Genomic DNA, 9,511 nt, shown 5'->3' with positions numbered 1-9,511 from the left:
CTTATGTATTTTGGAAAAATTGGGTTTTTTGTTTTTGTTTTTTTTTTTTTTGTTCAATACCAAGCTCACTTTAAATTTTAGGGGTTGAGGGAGGTGGTATGTGTATTTATTTAGCTCTGGGCCAATAAGGTGTTCATATTACTTAACCATGCCATTTTTGGCAGGACTACAAAGCAATGTTTCTAACGGAGTCCTTTTTATAAGTTCAGAATATTCTGTTAACAGCACTTCATTACTGTCTCCTATATCACAGTGAATCGTTTGTGTTTATATATAAATATTTGTTTGATTCTTCAGCTATTTGGTTTATTCTTTTTTCGTAATAGAAAAGCCTTGGGTATTGATGAAAAAGCATGTTAAAGGCTGTGGCATAACGATCTTGTTCTTCCACCAAGTTTATAGTTTTGAAAGGAAGTAGCATGTCTAAACCACACCTGTACCTGTTTTGAAGTTCCATTAGTTGTTAGGGACCCCAGCCCTTTTACAGGCATCGTCCAGGGTTGACACAGCCACTTCCTGGTGTGCTTTTAGACTCGTGTGGTCGGCTGTAGGGTTTGTTTATTTTGTTTTGCTCTGAGACTCCTCTGCTGACTCTGATCTTCCATATCTTTGGGGGGTGATTTAGATTTCACTTAGTAATAGTCTTGAGAGATTTAGTTGGCTAGTTTTAGGTACCAGAGGAGCCCCGACTGTGCCTGCTTAGTCTACAGAGCTGCCCTGCAGAAACCGGGGTAGATCAAGGACTCGGCCCCCCCGCCCGGGCTGGTGCTGTGGCTGCTGGGTTCATGTGAGCAAATCTCAACAACGTCTGTCACAGGTTAATAGGACCAGGTGTGTTTATAATGCTACCTTTAGTTTTCATTCTAAAAATGGCATTTCTTTGATTTTCCTTTGTTCCAAGAAGGCTCCCAATATAGACCCTCACTCTAAGAATAGGAATAGGTTCACTAGCGAGGTCTAGCTTGGCACATCTCAACTAACAGCTTCCCTTTGTGATTTGAGCTCACGTCCTGCTTTCGAAGATTCCAGGCCAAGAGGAAAAATTTGTTGCTCAAACTGCAAACCTGTACAACTCCAGTAGGAGAATTTAAAGGCAGAGAGTTAAAGGGAATAGTTTTAGTGTTTTATGGAAAGAAAATACAAAGGAAAAAGCAAAATGAACCAAATCACATAAATCACAGTATCTCTGAGTTAGATCCTTAGATAATTTCGAGGAACTGGGTCTGGTTCTTAAATCTCCCTTTAATATACTCTAAAGGAACCTGTACTCTTCTGGTATGGAAAACGGGAATTGTGTTAACCGTGCAAATTATCTGTGTTTTTTTTTGACATAAGCACTCGTGGTATAGAAATTCAAAGGCGGTTGATAATAACTTAGTAAGTAATCTAGTGTGGCATTTAGTGATGTGGAGGGTTGGGGTCGTTAAAGACTTTAAATGAACTATTACATGGCTGGTTCCTCAAGCACTGCTGTGTATTTAATAACGAGCTTCTAAAAGCATTTCTTAAGTTGCAGACCTATAAGATTACAAATGTCACTCATGTTAGTATAATCCACATGCAAGTGATGAAGCCTTCTCTTTGATGTGCTAAATTGGAGAAGGACTAATGGAGCTATGAATATACAATAGAACATATTTAAGTAGTAGTCTTGCTTTAGGTAAAACACTTTCTTGAAACCAGAGGCATTTCAAACAATAAAATCTGGCTCTAATGGGGATGCTCTGTGCGGATAGGAAGCTACTAAAAACACAGGTTTATTCTGATGTGAACAGTGATTGTGTTCCTGCCCCAACCCCAACATTGCTTAGGAAGAAAAAAAATCCACAGCTTATTCACCTTAACATCCCTTGCATTTGCAATGTTAGTGAGATGTACTCCGTTCTTTTGAAAGGGCTTATTTAATATTAACCACATCATGGAGTAAGTTGGTCCCCAGTTCTGCAAGCAAGTGCAATTAAAAATAAAAGCAAATGTTACTAAGCCCTGCTGAACTCCTGAAAAAAAATGTTTGTGATACATATAAATGTCTCAGTCGTGGAAATTGTCACTCTTGCTAATGAAACCATTTTGTAAAAAGACTGACCTCTGAGTTTAGTATTTTTTTTACCTGTTTAGTTAGATTTACTTAGATCCCAAAAGGCAGGAAGGAGCACCAGAACCAAGTCTTTCCAAACCCAATCATTTGAATCATTTGACACAAGAAACTATTTCCAGCACTTCATGATTTATTTGAAATAGTTTAATACGGTAGTGCCTTTCATAAAATACAAAATGAGAAAACTGTCACACCAAAATGAAGCCTGTGAAATTGTCATCCTCTTCATATTAACTACTTAAATTCTTTTGCCCTTATTAACACTGATATTTGAAACAACTAATCATCTAAAATGAAGCTCTTAAATGGCTTTAAATGTCAATATCATAAGATTCTACTGTGCACTACTATTTATATAAAATACTTCTTAGGACCAATAAACGAATCAAACAAACAGTGACTCCAAGTGCTACGTGTTAACAGATGAGTGAAGCGTCTCCCTGTAACCTAAATAGTTGTATTTAGATCAGGAAGAGGTTTTCTGAAGACCTTTGCCCATGAATTCTATCCTGAGTGCTTGCACACTTACTACCCTTTGAGAGGCCTTTGGAAACAGACCATTTATTTACAAGTTGGCATTACTTGTCACTGTTACTAAGACTCACCTATTGTCAGTCCAGCCAAGTCACAGAAATGCTTATTGCAGTTAAATAGCAATTTGTTTCCATGAAACTGCAATTAAAGTATTACTGAGCAGCCATTTTAGATTGGCAATGCTCTGAACGCATGTTAAACAGTCAGCAACTCCCACTTGCAGAGTCTGAGGCCTGACTAGCAGCAAAGTGTGGCAGTTTCGCCCATGTTGGGTATCTAGTTAAGAGGCATTTGTAGCCCTCTGCTCCCATATGAACATGCTGAGAGCACTGACAAGTCAGGGCTGATTTTTGGAAGGTGAACGTGCAACTTACCTCAAGTGAATACTATTTTCAGTGGTACAGAAATGCTTTATGCTAGAGATATGTGCATGTTTCCTAGAGGGAATGTTTTCAAGTTCAGATTGATTCTGCTGAGAATGGACTGCAACTCCGAGGCCTCAAGCCAATAATGTACTACAGGTCCTGACATGTTACAGCTGTGTAAACAGGGCCATTCTATCGCCTAAATCACAACTAATAAAGCATAGGATGAAAATCAATTGATTCTGTTATAAGTTCTTTGAATGACACTGGAAAGTTTAAAGACTCTGGTAGAATGGGCAAGGCTGAGTTGAGCCACTCAAATACCTATTCTCATCGCCTGTCTCTCTCCCCTCACAACCTGAGCAGGATGGCCCTTCCTGGGTATTAGCATCACCAGCACCAGATCAAAACCTGCTGGGAAAAGAGGTTCTGAACGAAATTCTTCCTGCGGATCTAAAGTTAGGATTTGTTGAGTGAGAAAGGTGAAGGGCAAAGGTTTTATTGAAAATGCGAAACGTTGATGTAAGATCCTGAGAGAGGAAAGGATTTCAGAGGTGGTGTTTAAAAATGCAATTAGCACTGAATTCTAACCAGCCTAGAAACAATCATTAGCTCACGAGAACAGGAGGTATCTCACCTTCCTTCAGCCTAGAAATTTCCCCCTACCTGAATCAAAGGGTTTATGTCCTCAACTTTTTCAAAAACAGTTTTCATGTGCCTCGTATCTATTTGTAGGCTTTCACCTGTGTTGTTTGAGTTGTAATTTTTTGTAAGAGGAAAACATTGACTAGTTTCTTCCTAAATTAATTTTTCATTTCAATGAATTAAATGTTTTTAGGAACTGAAAAGGGAGACACTGAAGACAAACAGAATTTACAAGTGAAGATTAATTACGAAAAATGGAAAGAAAATTGTTTGCTTGGGCTGCAATTGTATGCCTTTTTCCTTATTTAAATAAGGTTAGGTAGAGATGGGTGTGTCATATTTTTTTTTTCTGATTCAGTTTCTGTCATCAATCATGGGACTTACACGTTCCATAAACCTCACCTCTCGAAATATAATGAATGTTTAATAACTTCATCATGCTTTGTACATGTATTTATATGTTAACATGTATGGGTAATAAGTTCTTACATATATTATCTCACTCAGTCCTCACAATAATCCTCTTAATTATTATTATTGCCTCTGTTTTACAGATGTGGTCACTAAAGTTCAGGAGGGTGACTTATTAAGCAGGGCCAGGACTAGAGTGAGGGGAATGGACGTTTTCTTTGGGTGCAAAGTTTAAGGGGGGGGGCAAAAAAAATCAATAATAACGTTATGTTCTGATGGGATATATTTAACAAGCAACTACAGAAACATCCATGAGGAACAAAATAGCACAATTTTAGAAAAAAGCAGCATGATAACTTCTCTTTCCTCTTGCCTCAGGGTCCAATGTATCTGGGCACTGTTATTAAGGTCCAGACTGCCAAAACTGCTATTTGAACCCCAGCATTTGGGACATTTGGTAGTATTGCCTTATAAATTGCTAGACTGCAACAATAATATACTTTATTCCATGAGCTATAACTAGGTTTTTTCTTCTCCTTAAAAAACTAACATATTGCATTTTATCTTTATCCAACCTGGAATGCCAGCTCATTTAGATTGCCTGCATATTTTTGCCTTGCTCTTTCTAAACGAAATTTCTTTTGAGTTTTGATAAATCTTAACTACTTCATGATAAGTAAATAAGTATAATTGATAACAGCTCTGCCCACAAGTTGTTCTGAGGAAAAAGAGCAAGGCTTTAGTAATCATATTAGCCCAGGAAGCAAAATGGATAAATATATTCCATACAAAGCAGTAAATGGTATGTTTAAAATGTTTAAATGAGCTGTAGCTTGAATCTACAGATAATATGTGTGGCAAATAAAATGTCAATGAATTCAATGATGTAAAAGCATATACTTTTTAAGTATAAAAGAAGTAAAATACACATGACAAATTTTTATAGAATTTTTTCACGTTTTAGCATGGAAAGAAAGCAGATACCACAAAGAACTAATATCCATATTTGTTGTTTTAAGATGGGAGAGTACTGAGGTATTCAAATGGAACAGATTATACCTTTAATTACATCCAAACATAATTTTGAGCTGATTTAAAAAAAAATGTTGGCTGTATTTCCTATTTTCCCATTAATTGCTAGAATCCAAAAAGATATCAAAATTTATAAATAAATGAGTACAGCACACTACAAAATCCAGGCTGCCTTTATCACAGAGGAAAATGGTTATGGAAAAAATTTCTACTCAATTTAATACATTATTTTAATGTTGATGTAAAGGTTAACCAAAAAAGACTTTTTTGGCTTAGGTTCTTGACTAAAGTGTATTTTGGTGCCAAAGTAAAATATGTACCAGCTCTCAAAGCCCATAATTTCTGTATGTTATTCTATGGAGTATCTCTGCCCGACGGTTTTTTGCAGGCTATCTTTTCATCTTTTATTCTGCTATGTGCAAAATGAGACTAAAGTTAGCCAATATGTGATTTTTCCAGTCTGAAGACTAAATTGCCCTTCTTATTGGCTGTGGATGTAATATATCCTTTTTAGGTTGCAAAGACCTGGAAAATATGCATGGATCAACATACTGTGGATTCAAAAGTACAGATTATCAGTTGTAAAGAAACAGATACCATGTATTTGTTATGTGTATATTTCTGACCAAGGCCCATGAAATCAGAAAGTCTGGTCGTGTCATCCAGGGTTAGGCAAGAAGTACCGCAGGTCGTGAGGCTGCAGGACCCACAGGCTCAGCTTGGTTATACTCTATAGTAGGACTGAAAACCACCATATACTTTCATTTTTATGGACAGCAAATGCTGTCCATACCCAAAGCTGGTATGAGCAGAAGCAGGGCAGGAATAGATATTGATGGAATTTATAATAGATAAAATATTTTCTTCTAAAATTCCATACAGACTATGAAGGAATTTCCACCGTGAGCAAAAAGGAGCAGGGAGGATGGAAGGGACAATTGCTTAAATAAATTGTTCTTTGCTCCAGGGAGGATTAAGGGGCTGGAGGGAGTCTCTGCAGAGTGGGAAGAGGGCTGTATGAGCTCCCCAAACACTCTGACCACACACCCCATTTCCATGGATTTGTTGGTCTTATTTCACTGTCAACAAGACCCTCTGCCCTCCTCTTGCAGGGTGATTTTACTGTGCATGCTAAAACTCATGCTATCATTTTGTGTACTGCGAGGCTGTGCAGGGCTGTGACATCCGGAGATTTCAGACGTTAGCAGTGTTGGCAGTTTTTAAAAGTTGATGTGATACAGCGTTTGGTGACACTTCACAGGTGTGTCAGGGAGAGCTGAGGTGAAATGAAAATCGCAACAGAAAAAAAGCAGACTCCAATGTTCTTGATGAAGTTTGGGGTACCACTGTGCATGAAATGTGGACTCTGGTTTTTAAAAGCCAGGGCCCCTGGAAATCTAATCCTTCCCCTTTTTGAGAGTGCACTGGAGGCAGTGGGGACTGGAAGAGAAGGAGGTGGCAGGTTAGAGTTTTCTGATTTGTTACTGAGTGAATCAGGCAGATAAACAGGCTTGATTTTCAAAGGACAGGCAATCCTAAATGGATTTCTGACACTGAAGCTTTTAGCTAGGTCTTTCTTCCTGGGGATGGGTGTAATTCACAAAACTCCATCAGTTACCTCCTGCTGCCAGCAATTGTTTTCTTGTTTTTTTTTTAAACCCTCTTTAAGTGGTAAAACATGTTTTAAAATTAAAAAGAAGGGGGGAGAGATTCCGGCTGACTTGGGAAATCTCAAAGGACTGACAGTCTTTGCTGTGGAACCAATAAAGGTATAGCAGTAATATTTTTCTCCCTAAGTTGTGTTTTGTATTTTTTAGCCCAGAATTTGATTTCCAACAAGCCCACCAAAGGATTCTGCCTCTGGAATCCCCTTGTTTTGCATGCAGATGGCATGTTAATGAACTCATTACTGTGCATTTTATCCAGCTCTGGACAGATTTGTGACATTATTTTTCAAAACAAAACAGGGCTAGGCAGTTGGTTGGTTGGGCCTGATGAGAATTGGGTGACTAAGTTAAAAAAAATATTTCCCCAAACACTACCAACCTGCTCAAGGTTGTTACTAATCATTCCATAAAATTACCCCTACCTCCTCAAATCCCCTAGCTCCCCCCAAAACATACTGTGATTCCTCCACATTCCTGAAGACTTAAAGAACTGTGTGCTTTCCAGAAGGTGTGTGGTCCAATTCCATTCTAAGACCAGGTAATTTTGAGCTTTCTTTTTTATTTCTTCTTTACCTATGGGCATCAGTATATCCATGTAAGCTCTTATTGGGCAGGTTCTGCTCCATCTTTCCAACCAAGGGAAAAGTCAGTACTGACTATTGTCTGGAAGGGAAATACTATGAACATTAATGATGTATTATTTATCTTGTATTCTGTACTGCGTGCTGTTTAGGACAAAGATTCTCATGCTTCCTTTTTATTTCAGGGATGTAATAAAGCAGGCACTGCATGGTAATGTGAAATAAGCACCGAACTGGGAGTCAGGAACCACTTGGAATTTAATTCTAGTCCTGAAAGGAAGTCAAATGGAACCTATGGTTATATTTGTCTTTCCAATCAAATATTAGCCACAGGCTGATCATTTAATCTTACTACCTCATTTTGCCCATCTGTTAAATAGGAATTTACTATAATAGCTATATTTGCCAGTGTATGCGATGTATTCATTTGAAGGAAAGAGGGCTTTGTAGCATAAAGGTTGCACTTGTTTGAACTGTAAAGATGTAGTGCTCTCTTGACTATACTTTAAGAAAGATGTTATTATGACCAAGACAATGGGAAAAAATCTCCATTTTAAGAGTTAGTTATAAGGTCTTCAATTTTACTTTGAAAATGTTATTGTATCCTACTTTTTCCTGTCTGATGGAGGGGAATGATGATGTCGATTAATTCCAAACAATGAATAATATTCAAATAGTTATTTTTGGTTTACAGTGTATTAGGTCATTTTTTCATTGAAAAAAAATTCTTAAATTTTTTGAGCAGGTTTAGCTTCATGGTTTTAGATTCAAAATTGAGAGGAAAGTGCAGAAATTTCCCATTTTTCCCTGGTCCTTACACATGTATATAGCTTCCTCATTATCAGTATTTCCCACCAATATTGTACGTTTGTTACAACTGATGAACCTACATTGACATTATCACCTGAAGTCCACAGGTTCATTCTTGGTGTGTACATTTTGTGATAAATGATTTTGGATAAATGATTGATGATATGTATTTACCATTATATCATAGAATATTTTCACTGCCCTAAAATTTCTGTCTTTTGCCTAATCATCTTTTCCCCATTCTCACAATCCTGGCAACCACTGATTTTGTTTACCCTCACCATTGTTTTGCCTTTTCCACAATGTCATATAGTTGGAATCGTACTGTATGTATCCTTTCAGATTGTCTTCTTTCATTTGGTAACAGTCATTTCAGTCTACTCTTGTCTTTTCATGGTGTGATAGCTCGTTTCTTTTTAGCGCTAAAGAATATTGCATTGTCTGGATGTGCCACAATTTGTTTACCCATTCCCCTGCTGAAGGACATCTTGGTTGCTTCTACATTTTGGCAATGATGAATAATGCTGAATAATGCTGCTCTAATCATCTTTCTGCAGGTTTTTTTGTGGATATAAGTTTTCATTTATGTAATTTTGGGAACAAAGGTAATAATGCTTTTGTAGGCAAATGTTACACTAAATTTGCAATTCTATGAATGCAGACCAAATGGTGGTAGAAGGTAGCTCAGGAAAGAAATTAACATTTATTAAACAATTACATGAATTAGGCATTCTTTCACATGAATCAGGCATTCTAACTTTAAGAAAGATGTTAGTACTATGTTTGCAGTTGAGGAAGCAGGGACTTAAGTTAAACATCAGGCTCAAGGTCACATAGCTAGTGTTATTTAGAAGTGAGACTGACACCAGAGACCTTTCAAAATGTTCCCAAGACCTCCTGCAGGGCAAAGCATTTTAGGATTAAAGTTTTACCACAGTTTATCCCCTGGTTGACTAGTCCACCATCAGATAATGGAGCCGATACTCTACAGTTACGTTCAAACCGTAGCAAATGTGTGAATATTAAAATTGATTGACTGCCTTTGGAAGGAGACTTGATTAGGGTAGCATTGTTTACATATGAAAATAGCTTAGTGCCCTCTTGACTATACACTTTCCTGCGAAAGGCTAACCTTTATTTCCCATTTGGCAACTCTTCCAGGAAGGAGAACAAATTATCATTTGCTATTTGTCTAGTAATTCAATTAGAGCTAACTATTATTGAGTTCAGTATTTCACATGCAATAACTCGTTTAATTCTCACAAGCAACCTTTAAACTACCAGTCTTACGAAGCCATTTTACACGTGTAGAAACTGAGACTTAGAAAGGTTGAGTAACTTGCCTGGTATTTAGTTTCAGCTGACAGC

Source organism: Talpa europaea (assembly GCF_964194135.1).
Source record: "Talpa europaea genome assembly, chromosome: 9".
NCBI classification, from domain to species: domain Eukaryota; kingdom Metazoa; phylum Chordata; class Mammalia; order Eulipotyphla; family Talpidae; genus Talpa; species Talpa europaea.
Note: the sequence above shows the minus strand (reverse complement) of the source record.